Below are 13,250 nucleotides of genomic sequence, written 5' to 3'. Positions count from 1 at the left end.
CTCCTTAGTACTTATGTCTGAATCCCCTTTTATTATTAATTTTGCCTGACAAGGAAATTTTTTTCTTGGTATGAGACCCACCTGTACTGAAATCCCCCCCCCCCCCCCAATGATGAAATTACTTCCTACAGGCCTGGGAGTACAGTGGTTTGCCAAAAAAATTAAATTAACCTCTTTTCTAAAATTTCGGATCGCTTACTTTCCTCATTGTGTTTACGTAATCTTAACGTTCCGAACATTTTTTTTGGATAAATATGTTCTCCTAAATGATGGGTTTTTTTGTTACACAACCGGATATGCAGTACTGCACAAACATCAAGATAATGATGATCAAGGCCATGTGTTTATCAATTATATCAATTAAACGGAGGATTAACTAGCCACAAGGACACCTGCTGAATAGACACCATTCAATTCAGACTCCATTCATATGGAAAATGAAACTCAAAGATGAGTGTATGTTTCTTATTTTTTTTTTTATTTTAATGCTTGGAATAAATGTTGACATATCTCAATGTGGAAAAGATCTTTTATAATAACTAATGTACATGTATATAGTCCCTTATGTTCTTTTCACAGGGCACTACTGCTCCTCTTCTTCCCGCCATTCTCGCGCTGTAACATGGCTAACGGAACGTCCGAATCACTCTCACTGTCAGACTGGAATGCTGGGTTGTCTACTCCCCTGCGGAAAAAAATGCATATAAAATCAACATGATCATGGTAAATATTTTTCGGCACTTTTACTAGTAAATTTAAATGTAAAATTTAAGGAAATTTTGTATATTGAAAATATTATACATGCAAAAAACTAAGTAAATTATCAAATGATGCAATCACTTCACAAGTTCAGAACAAAATTATGTATCGGCAGGTGACTAATTAATATACAAAACATTAACATGTTTGATACATACAAATGCTATTCAAATTCATCACAATTACTGGTGTTGGGCTTATTTATTTTTATATATATTTTGTCTTCATTGTACTTGTAACCCATGGAGTAAAGACAAATCATTAAAAAGGAACAAACTAGAAATTTTAAAGATTTGATTAAGACTTACATATTTGTAGTGTTTGTCTCTAGGAGAGGTTCATTTTCTTTGTCGTCATGTCTTCTTTTCTTTCTGAGAACTTCATATGTAGATTTCTGCTCCTTTCTGGCCTGTTCCCTGTAAAAGAAGTAATTAAATTTATTAAGATTAAAATTTTTGCATGGGTATTACATATCGAGGATGAGAAATATTGCAACACATACTCTGTTATCACTTAAGTAATCAGGTATTTTACACAGATGTAACCAGGTAACATTGTGTAGGTAACGGTAGGGTTTTCCCCAATTACATGTTGCCCTGAGTGGTGAGCATACAACTTAATTCATGTTGACATGAGTATATGTAGATATAAATTAATACATAATTGTTTTTAATTTATAGTTTAATCATTACGATCATTTTTTTTTATTAATTGGTCTGGTCAAAAACAAGTGTATACAATAATTATACCTCTTCTTGGTGTGGTATCTCTGCCATTCCATGGATTTAAGGACTCTGTTCCTGAGCTTCTTTTTATCAAGCTGGTAATTTGGAAATTGCACTCCCAGTCTTATGACAATTTCCCAAATGCAGTATCCATAGTGATGGTGTTCTTCGCTGAAAATGGCATGTACTTTTCTAATGTGATGCTGATAAGTTTCTGAAATAAAAAGTTACTGGTAATAAAAGCAATCACATTCATAGGAAATTTCAGAATATATTATGCAAGTATTAGTTATTATTATATTGTTGTTGTGAACATTGTGATAAACTGGGCACATTTGTTTTGTATGTACTGGATATTTTCTGTAATTAAGTGCACTTGTACATATTAAACTGTACACCACCTACACGCTGCAAGGCTGTACCTGGGTTGTGATTGTAAATACACAGAAAAATTCATTATGACTTTAAAATGTACAGGTAGTTAACATGGTTAAACTGTAGAAATTTTGTTTTCTGTATTTGGGATTATTTAATTGTCAAGCATTCGATAAGTTGAATGCTGTGTATTGTGTAGAGTATTTTAGTAAAGTGTTCAAACTTCAATGCATTTTATGGAGTGAATGGAAATGCTTGATATTTTCTAAATCATCAATATATCCAGATATTCTGGAGTTTCGCCAGATATTCAGTGAAGAAATAAGTTATAGGTGTATTTAATCAGTTTAACAGGTATATACATGTACAAAATTCTTTTCCATTTTTTAAAATGTAATAATTTTTTATTTGATTTTTTTCTTAAAATTTAGCAACATAAAATATAAAACCTTAAATTTATAGTAGGATATAATCCCTTCAGGTGCTATTTTGTATATCATCTAGACCTGTAGACGGGTCGTCTGATGGTGTAGACAAATCAAGTGGGCCCATGTTCAATAACAATTCATGATAGTTAACTGTTTTGATTCTATTTTATAAATTAATTAGTAATAATGGACAGCATTTGGTACATTTACTCTAAGGCTAATTTTTACAGAATACATTTAACTTGAATACACTAACATGCAAGATAACAACAAAATGAATAAAATAAATAGAAAAATAAATTGCTTTGTGCATGTTGTGTCAATTAATCTAATTCAAATATACATCATGTAACATCAGGTTTATATACATGTGTATACAAGCAAGTACAAGTATCTTGAAAAACAAAGATAATCTTAGCTAATGTTATTTGAAGTATTTAATATGTAAATAATTCTGAAAATTTTCTTTGATTTAAAGAAAGACCAAAAAAATGATACATTTGTTTACCAGCTTACATGCATAATTTGTCTAGAAAGGCCAGGTTTTATAGGTTTTTGTCAAATATTTATATTATACACTTAAAACATATTATTGAGGGAGTTAGCAAGATACCAGTTCTCTAAGGCAAGATTCCAGTTCCCGAGGCAAAGCCGAGGGAAATAGTCCTGGTCGAGGGGAACTGGAATCTTGCTAACTCCCTCAATGATATACTTTTAACTGTTTAATTATACCAATACAAAAGTAAAATTGAGAGGATTCAGATAGCGTGATTTCAAAGCAGGGATTAGCTCACTCAACTAACACGTGCATTCATATATCATACCAAAGTAAAAGTCACAAAACTGTACCTGTACAACTCCATGCTCAAAGGTCCCCCTTTTCCAGATGTTGTCGGGCTCCAATTGGCTTTCTTGGGGAAAGTCAAAGCTGTGGGTCTGGGTTGAAACTGTCACTTTTGGGGTATTACATGCACAGAACAGTCCGAGATTAATCCTTGCACAGCAGAAACAGTTAAAAGTACAAGTCCGTGAAAGTGGAGCACTGCGTTGCAGACTAGAGGACACATAATTGCCAGCACTAAGACTATAGTCCGAGTCACTAAAACTTAAACTATTGAAGTTGGTATTCATAGCTGAAGAAATGATTTTTCAGACTGTCCACAACAAATGCAAATGAGAAATAAAACCACAGATTTGCTTGAATGTTTTTTTTTGGTTTTAATTAGTACATGTACCCGGCTTGTACATAATTAGATACAATAAGGTTTCAAAGAGACAGTTTCCTGTAACATGGGGTCAAACAGTAATTATAATGCTTATTGATTCCTTTGAAGTTAATGTGTAATTATGTTTCCTGTAATCACTATATGTATAAGAGGTGCAAACTAGCTTTTTCTTCATCATAATCACTGTAAATTACTTTACTAATCATGTTAATTGCATGGAGTTGAAAAAAAACACAAAAAAAACCTGCAACTTATGTGCAGGTCAGTACATATAATTATACCCCCGCTCCGAAGGAGAGTGGGGTTTACTGTTTTACCCTTGTGTGTCTGTCTGTCTGTCTGTGTGTCTGTCCGTAACAAATTTTGGTCGCAGTTTTCTCAGCAACTACTCATTGCAGATGCTTGAAATTTTAGCACAATCTTTGTTTAGGCATGCCATATGGTGGGATTCATTTTTGTACGAATTCGATGTCAACTTCCTGTTTATCCGTGCGTCTGTCCATGCCATACATAACAAATTTTGGTCGTAGTTTTCTCAGCAACTACTCATCGCAGATGCTTGAAATTTTAGCACAATCTTTGTTTAGGCATGCCATATGGTGGGATTCATTTTTGTACGAATTCGATATCAACTTCCTGTTTATCCATGCGTCTGTCCGTACCATATATAACACATTTTGGTCGTAGTTTTCTCAACAACTACTCATCGCAGATGCTTGAAATTTTAGCACAATCTTTGTTTAGGCATGCCATATGGTGGGATTCATTTTTGTACGAATCTGATGTCAACTTCCTGTTTATCCGTGGGTCTGTCCATACCATACATAACAAATTTTGGTCGTAGTTTTCTCAGCAAATACTCATGGCAGATGCTTGAAATTTTAGCACAATATTTGTTTAGGCATGCCATATAATGGGATTCATTTTTTACAAATCCGATGTCAATTTCTTGATTATCACTGTGTTTGTCCGTAACTGAACTTGAGTATTCACATCAGAGCGGGGGTATTATTAGTGAGCATTGGCTCACAGACTTCTTGTTATGTAATTATTTTGGACAGTGATATTTATTAGTTCATGCAGTTATAGGATATACATTTTTATACAATTTTTCTCAAATAAGAAAAATTATATTATACATCAAATTGTAATAAATTAATGCTTATATATAAGTATCATTTCCTAAAAATAAGCCATATATATTTGTTTTGTTATTACTTAAAACATGTTTAACTTTTGTTTTTAGGTGGTAAAATTGAAAATTAGGAAATGATCTCACCTACACCTTTTAATTAATTTAAAAGAACTAACTTAATTTTAACTTAAATGAAATTTAAAAGAACTAACTTAATTATAATAATGAAATATATACATGATATACAGCACTGCATGTGTAACAATAATTTTGATGATTTTTCCAAGTAGTTAGCATTGAAAAGGAAAATGAAATCTATTGTGACATATATGGCAATTTTGATATTAATTCATTCTTAACCCCAGGAATATACATATATATAAACCTTAAATTTGTAAAAGCAGGTTTTTTAGTATCATGGACAAGGCAAATTAATGTTAGTAAGGTATTTAGGAGGAAAAAATATGAAAATAATTATTTTAAAAGAAGAAAAAATATGAATGAACTAGTATTAATTGTAACGGGGACCGTTACAGATATTCCCCAAACGCTCCCCAACTTCCTTTTGGTGTCTCATTCCCTGTAAGCTTCATTAAATAAGGCAATCAAGTATATTGGGTTTTTTTTACGCATTACACACGCGCGCACAGGCATGCATGTACAAAATGACCATGTCAACTTGTCTACACTTTTAATACATCTTTATATTCAAATTTCATTAAAAGAAAAAAAAATTCGGCTATATTAAGTATATCTGTCATTTTACGCATTGCATGAGCGCGCACGTGCATGCATGTCCACGATGACCGTGTCATCTCGTCAACACTATAAATATATCTACATATTTCGGGTATCAATTCATTTCATCAAAAAGTATAAAAGTTACAGCTATATCAAGTATATTGGTCATTTTAGCATTGCATGCGCGCGCACGTGCATGCCTATGCATGTTGACAATGTCGACTTGTCTACATTTTTAATATGTCTATATATTCTGAGTATCAAAGCATAACATCAAAAAATGTAAAAGTTATGGCTACATCAAGTATATTGGTGATTTTACTCATTGCACGCGCACGCACGTGCATGCAAATGCATGCATGTGCGCGCTGATCATGTCATCTCGTCTACACTTCTAATATATACTTATATTCTGAGTTTCAAAGCAATTCATCTAAAAATATACAAGTTAAGTCTATATCATTCGTATAGGTTATTTCAATCATTGCGCATGCGCACACGTGCATGAATGTGCATTTTGACCATGTCGTCTTGTCTACACTATTAATATATCCTGATATCCTGAGTATCAAAGCATTTCATCAAAAGAGTTGAAAGTTATGGCTATATCAAGTATATTTGTCATTTTACTCATTGCACGCGCACGCGCGTGCACACACGTGCATGCATGTGTGCGCTGATCAAGTCTTCTTGTCTACACTTCTAATATATATTTATATTCTGAGTGTCAAAGCAATTCATCAAAAAATGTACAAGTTAAGTCTATATCAATTGTATTGGTTATTTTAATCAATGCGCATGCGCGCACGTGCATGCATGTGCATTCTGACCATGTCATCTTGTCTACACTATTAATATATTCTTATACTCTGAGTATCAAAGTATTTCATCAAAAGATATAAAAGTTATGGCAATATCAAGTATATTGGTCATTTTACTCATTACACGCGCACGCACGTGCATGCACGTGCGTGCAAAATGACCTTCGTTCCGCAAATCTACATTACATTCCTATTAACCCTAAAAAGGTTTCAACTCAATCGGATGTATAGTTTCGGAGATCACTCACGGACAAAAAAGTACCCAGGAAGAAAAATAATAATAATAATAATAATAAGAAACAGAGTAAAAACAATATGTTCCCAAACTTCGTTTGGGGAACATAATAAATGACATCACTGCATGCACATACTGCATGTAGACTTTTCCTATCCAAGTGAAAATACATACATATAAGACCGTTCACGGTAGCTCAGTCGGTAGAGCGCTCGCTCTGTGATCGGGAGGTCGTGAGTTCGAATCTCGGCCGCCACTGACCTAAGTCGATAAAAAATGGGTAGCAACTGTTCCTTCGCCATGCGCTCGGCACTTTGAAGTGAAAGTTGCGGGTCCTTCGGATGAGACCTTAAAAACCGAGGCCCCGTGTCACGGCAGGCGTTGGCACGATAAAGATCCCTCACTGCTCAATGGCCCTGAGTGCCGAGTAAAGGTCAAAATTTGAAGCCCTTCACCGGTATATGGTGACGTCTCTATATGAGTGAAAAATTCTCGAATGGGACGTAAAACAACATACAATCAATCAATCATACATATAAGATTAATACATGTATATGAAAGTATATGCCTTTGCTGAACATGATAAAGTTGAGACCAATTTTGTTCACACATTTCAACAGGTTCCCAAAAAAAAAATAATAATAATAAAATTAAAAAAATAAATAACTGCTTTAAAGACAGGGGATCCAAATACATTTTATATTTAATTACTTAATTTTTAAAAATTATAATTGATTAAATTTTATTTAGACAATGCTAACAACTGATTCAAATATTACATCGATATTTCATAAGCAGAATTTGCAAATGTTATTAAATATTGATAGAGATCGCTAAACAGTTAAAATGTCATGGATTTTGATATACATGTATTACCAATGCATTTGACATGAAATATAATTAAGTAGTAAAAAGCAATGTAAAACAGGCCTGTCTTCTACTAGGCAAAACTAGTTTTCAAATCGCAACAGTAGCTGTTTGGGTATATACACAATTGCTATTGATCTCCTCACATCAAAGCATGCATGTATGCAAATTGAAAATCTCTTCAGTAGTTCATTGAAGGGGGGTGATGGAATCCCAATTCACAACAAAGGGCCATAACATTACCAGCTGTTAAAGAGTAAAGATGTAGAGATTTTTTAGATAATGAACAATTTGAAAGTGGTTTTTGTTTTGTTAATTTTTCTCCTATGGCTTACAAATGATGCAGAGATGCAGGGAAATGGTACTTGTTGCTTTTTATAGAATTTTACTAGAAAAGATCATAAAAGTTTGTTTTAAGATAGAAAGATTTTCAATAAGGCGATTAAAATTAAATGAGTTAAAGAAACTGTGTTTGAAATGTTATATTTTAAGACATTTAAGAAAATTATTTATATTTATTGTAGACATGATAGATATAAAGTGATTATGTTTATGGATTTTATACAATAGGCATTTCAGGGAATTCACATTTCATATATATACATGTTATGTACAAGTGTTATGAATTTGTGTAAAAATTAAATAATTCTTTTTTTTTCAGAGAATAAGAAGTTTTGTCTGTGCACAGTTTGTGAAGGAAGATGGATTAAGAACTTCTTGTTCTACTACCATCAGAAGCGCTTTGTAGAGAGTGTACATGAGGATTCACCGATTATCCCAAAGTTTCGTTACAATGAAAGTGATCTACAAGAAACTTTGCAGAAGCCACTGTACAGTGGTGCACACACTAGTGTATAAGTTGCTATTATAAAACACATGTACATTTTTAGTATGAATCATGGGATGTCCAAATCAGCTGTTTCCGATTCTTTAGCTTGTGAAAAATCTTTACTTCCTCAGCCCAATCATCTTCCTGGATCATTTCAAGAAGCAAAAAACTTGATCTCAGCACTTCTCATGCCTCTCCAGAAATTTGATGCATGTATCAACGACTGTGTACTGTACAGAGACACCAAGGAAAAACAGTTTATGACTTTGCAGAGCTGCCCTGTGTGTGCTGAACCACGTACAAAATATGGAATTACACAGAAACGGTTTACGTATATGCCAGTCGGACCCAGACTGAGTAGATGGTTTGGAACAGCAAATTTGTGCAAACTGTTGTATGCAAGCAGATTAACTGTCAACGGAATTATCAAAGACTTTACCGATGGGAAATTATACAGTTCTTGGTTTCAGCCTGGTGGAGTTTTTGAAGGTGTACCAGAGGCCCTTGCAATTCCATTGTCCTTGTTCACTGATGGTGTTAATCCAAACAAACATATGACAAGTTCAAAATCCATGTGGCCCATCATATTAACTTGGATAAACTTGCCAATTGATATCCGTCAGCTGTTAGGCCCCATGTTACTGGTGGGAGTCATTCCAAGTGGAATCAAGGGATCCGAGCCAAAATCATTAGAGCCGTACCTTGAACTCCTAATTGATGAGCTGTTGTCATTGACAGAATTCACGGTATACAGTGATTATGAAGCTGCACCTGTCACAGTCAAAGTTGCACTTCTACAATTCTTGTGTGATATACCTGCATACTCCAAGTTGTTCCATCTCTCAGGCCATGGAGCACTGAGGTCATGTCCGTACTGCACAGACACTGGACAACGCTGTAAACACCTCCATAAAACCATTCACAACTCAAATAGAAGGTTTTTGCATGCAGATCATCCCCTACGGACCTCTGATGACTTTGGAAGTGTAGAACAAAGAAAAAAGTCTGTGCCTTACTCTCAAGAGAAAGAGATACAGTTGAGAGAAAAATATGATGAGAAACCAAACAACAATCAAAAGTCAAAGCTACAAAAGGAAACAGGCCTGAAAGGAAAATACTCACTGCTTCGTCTGCCCTACCACAACCGCATGCAACAGATGCAACCTGATGCAATGCATACGTTAGCTGACTTTATTGGCAATATTCTTGATGCTCTAACTGGCAAACACAGTACAGTAAAAGTACAAAAATGTGAACAGTCATTTGGAAGGTTTAGTGATGTGTGGCATTCTTCTCCGGATTCCACTGTTATCCAAGACACCAGACCAATGAAGAAGAGGAAGATGACAAAGGATACACCTACCGAGATACCACATAGTGTTCCTTGGTCGCTTAGTAAATAACAGATAAAAGAAGCAGACAGAAGAGCTTCAGCTATCTGCTACACCGATGTGCAAGATATTACCCCAGGACCCCACTTCTCTAAAGCCTGGACACTGCGAACCATGAATTCCAAGTTGCAGGTAAAACTGAAAACATATTAAATAGTTATAATTATATATTTTAATGATATGTCAAACAAGTATTGAGTTTTACAGATTTTTTTTTACTTTCAACGTGCAAAAACAGTAACATCACCCAATATATACATGTATGTATGTATATATTTATATACAAATGTATAAGTATAATTACTTAATATATAAACCTATTAAAAAACACTCTCTGTAAAGATATTTGGTATTACATTGCACTGTTGTTAAACAAGTGATGTTATTTTTTATTCACACAACATACATGACGTTATATACATACATCAAGTTTCAGAAGCAGAAGTGTGTTTTTATTTTATGAGAGAGAGAGAGAGAGAGGGTGAGAGTTAAGAGAATAGTAGGTTCCACCTGTTCCACTGGGTATCAAACTTTTCCTTTCCACCATTCTTATAAGAAATAAATTTTTGTGTTTCATAATGAAATTTCATTTGTGATATTGCAGTATGTACATTAATAGGTTTCTGGGTGCATCTTGCAGTATAAATATAATATTTAAGCCAAAGAAGAATAGCATTTTGAACATCAGTGTTTTCATCAATAAACCCTAAAATAAAAGATTTCTTAGTAACTCTAATCTTTAGACCTGTCTTATCTTCAAGTAAATGAACAAATTCTTCTAGAAAAATTTGTGTACTATTGCATTCCCACAAAAGGTGTTCTATTGTTTCCTCCTCGGTGTGGCAAAAACTGCAGAACTTACAGTCATTTTTCTTAATTTTGAATAGGAATGAATTTGTTGCTAAAATTTTGTTTATAATCCTATACTTGAACCATTGGAGTTTACAGACTTTGTTACTCTGAAGGGTATTATGTGAATTTTTTTCCATTCCTTAATTTCAATTTCTAGAAGCTCACTCCAATGTGTTTTACCTGCTGCAACAGAAGAATTTTGATTAAGGATTTCATAATAGCATTTAGATTTTTTACATTTCATTACTGTGTAGATATTTGACATAATTAATGGGTTAGCGAGCTTTTTTATTGTTTTTTCCTTACCAAAATTTTTCATCCAAGCCTTTATAGCATGAATAATACTTTTGTATTCTAAAAAATTAATCTTTATATTTGGATAGGTGTTACAGAAACACTCATAAGTAAAGAGTGAACCATCCTCATTTATGATATCATTAAGTTGTCTAATGTTACTGTCAAACATTTGTTTATTATAAAATGGTTTTCCACCGATATGTAAATGTGGATTGTAAAATAATGGTGAGTCACCAGCAACATCAAACTTTTTTTCAAGGTTTTGTAACATTATCCATGACTTAAAAACATCTGTCCAAAATTTATTCTTCAATGTTTTTAAGAAGGTTGTAGTGTATTCAATTCCACAACTTAAAAAAATGTTCAAATTGAATTTTGGAATGAGGTGTTCAATCCCCCTATTTGTAAAGATGAGATGCCTTATCCAAAATAATTTAGTGATGTTATTGTATCTGTAGTTTGTGACAAGTGGAGGATTAGAATGGTGTGTGAAAGGATTCCTTCCGCAAAAACAAGAAGAAACACTATTCTTTCTACTGAATGTGTTAAAGAGATTGATAACTCCAGCCTTGAAACAGTGTGACATACAGCAGCTCCAGGATGATGTGCATACAGCACTCTGCCTTTTGGAGAAAGATTTTCCTCTGTCACTTCAGGTAAAATTATTTTCTTGTTGACTTTAACTTTTTAAACACAGACATTCAGCTGGTTCCTAGCAATTTGAGGACCCTCTTTACACTAAAGCAAAATGTACTCTCTTTTTTGGAATTGTGAAAATTATATTGAATAAAGGTGTAATGACTGTTGTGGGGAAAATGCATGCAAATATATAGTATCTGCAGTTAATGTATCTTGGTCAGTTAGATTGTTTAGAATGTTTGAATCGATAAAAAATTAATTAATACACTAGATTTCAATATATTTCTTCCTTTATCTAAAGGCAGTTCACTCTAACTGCATAAAATATCACAGAATCAGAACTCTTTGGTGTGCAGTGTATAGAGGATTCTTAATTATCACATTAAACATGAATCAAACAATTTTTTGCATTTAAGCATTTATTCAGATTTGAGATCAACCCAGGTAATTTATTTCTATACATGTACAGCTGTATGTAGCTGACATTTTGTATGAGTTTGAAACTGACAAGAGTATGGGCTTTACTTTGCAGTAGAAAAACTTGTTTCACAGTATACTTACAAAGTATTATTTTACAGTATCATTTCTTAAAAGAATGGAGCAAGTACAACTATTTTTTTTTAATTTCAGAATTTAACAACTCATTTGATTCACCATATGGTAGATGGACTATTGGATTATGGACCGGTATATGGTCGATGGCTTTTCCCCTACGAGAGAGCAAATGGGTGGATCAGCAGGCAGTGCCTTCGGAAAGGGGTGGAGGAGTCAACAGTCATGGAGACATATGCGGTAAGAAAATTTTTTTTTTGAAAGTAAACTTGATAATGATTTTATCCTGATCAGGTTTGTAGACTAAATGTAATCTCATTTTTTTTAAAGGACTAATTGAGGCCATCAGGTCAAGTTTATTATGAGTACAACCAAGTACTATATAATAATTTGGTTGTAAAATCATTCAAAAAATATGCTTATATTTCAAAACATGCAACTGTCATTCTTGTTTTTGAAGAAAAATGTTTAGCTGAGTGATAAAAACTGACACATTTGAATTCTGCAAGTTAATTTCTAAATCAACCAATTTTTTGCAGATATATGACTGGTGTGTTCATATGGTTCTGAGCCAACAGTTTAAGCCATCAGAAGTTTTCAATGGTGAAAACAGACTAGTTGATCTGGCAGAAAAACTTTCAAGTGAACAGACTGAAAGCTGCATACAGGAGTTTCCGAACCCAACTCCAACAGAAAAATCCACGATGAAAACGTCTAAGCTGACATCCCAGATGATTGATCTGATGTTTCGTTTTTATGTGAGTGTAATGGCTATGAATGTGATGACTTTCCAAGATTCTGTCGTGGAGAATCATAGGTGTTGTTCCATTGTTGACAATCAAGGCCGGACTATTCAGTACCTTGGGAAGGGATTCAAACGAAAACCGGCATCCATTGTGAAAATTCCATGTGCAAGTGGTGCCCAGTTTGCGGAAATTCTCTACTTTTTGTCCCACCAGGTCAACAAGTCTTCTCAGAACTGGGTTGTATTGAATGAATTCCCTCTTGCTATGAAGGAAAATGGATTTTACAGTTTCGAGCAGACAGCTATCCGCCAGAGACTGGTGCATGTATCTGTGCTCAGTAAACCATTAGTGCATGTGAGGAAAGATGGATTATTGTGGGTGCTTGACCATTGTTGAAATTTGGAAAAATAACTTTCACAAATACATGATGTAGTAACTTTTAAATTGATTTCCATTTGAAATTAATGCTATATGTTCTTTATTGTGTGTTTATCACTTATTTGGTAGATAACTGTTATTGATTTCGCACAAACTCTATGTTGACATCATCATATTTGTGTATTGATGTATTGATATTGATCATTAGAGCAATCGAATGCTCATAGTTTATCAAGACTTTTAGTTCACATAAC

The 13,250-nt window shown here is 33.7% G+C and overlaps 1 pseudogene; it reads left to right on the top strand.

The window, feature by feature from the left end:
* Positions 1 to 305: 305 nt before the first annotated feature.
* Positions 306 to 13,014, top strand: LOC133180536 (uncharacterized; annotated as a pseudogene).
* The last annotated feature ends 236 nt before the right edge of the window (positions 13,015 to 13,250 follow it).

This window comes from Saccostrea echinata, unplaced genomic scaffold (genome assembly GCF_033153115.1).
Source record: "Saccostrea echinata isolate AGI-Se365-2 ecotype Australia unplaced genomic scaffold, CSIRO_AGI_Sech_v1 ptg000006l, whole genome shotgun sequence".
Classification (NCBI taxonomy): Eukaryota; Metazoa; Mollusca; class Bivalvia; order Ostreida; family Ostreidae; genus Saccostrea; species Saccostrea echinata.
The sequence above is the reverse complement of the archived record's forward strand: the minus strand, read 5'-3'. Positions and strand labels throughout refer to the sequence as shown.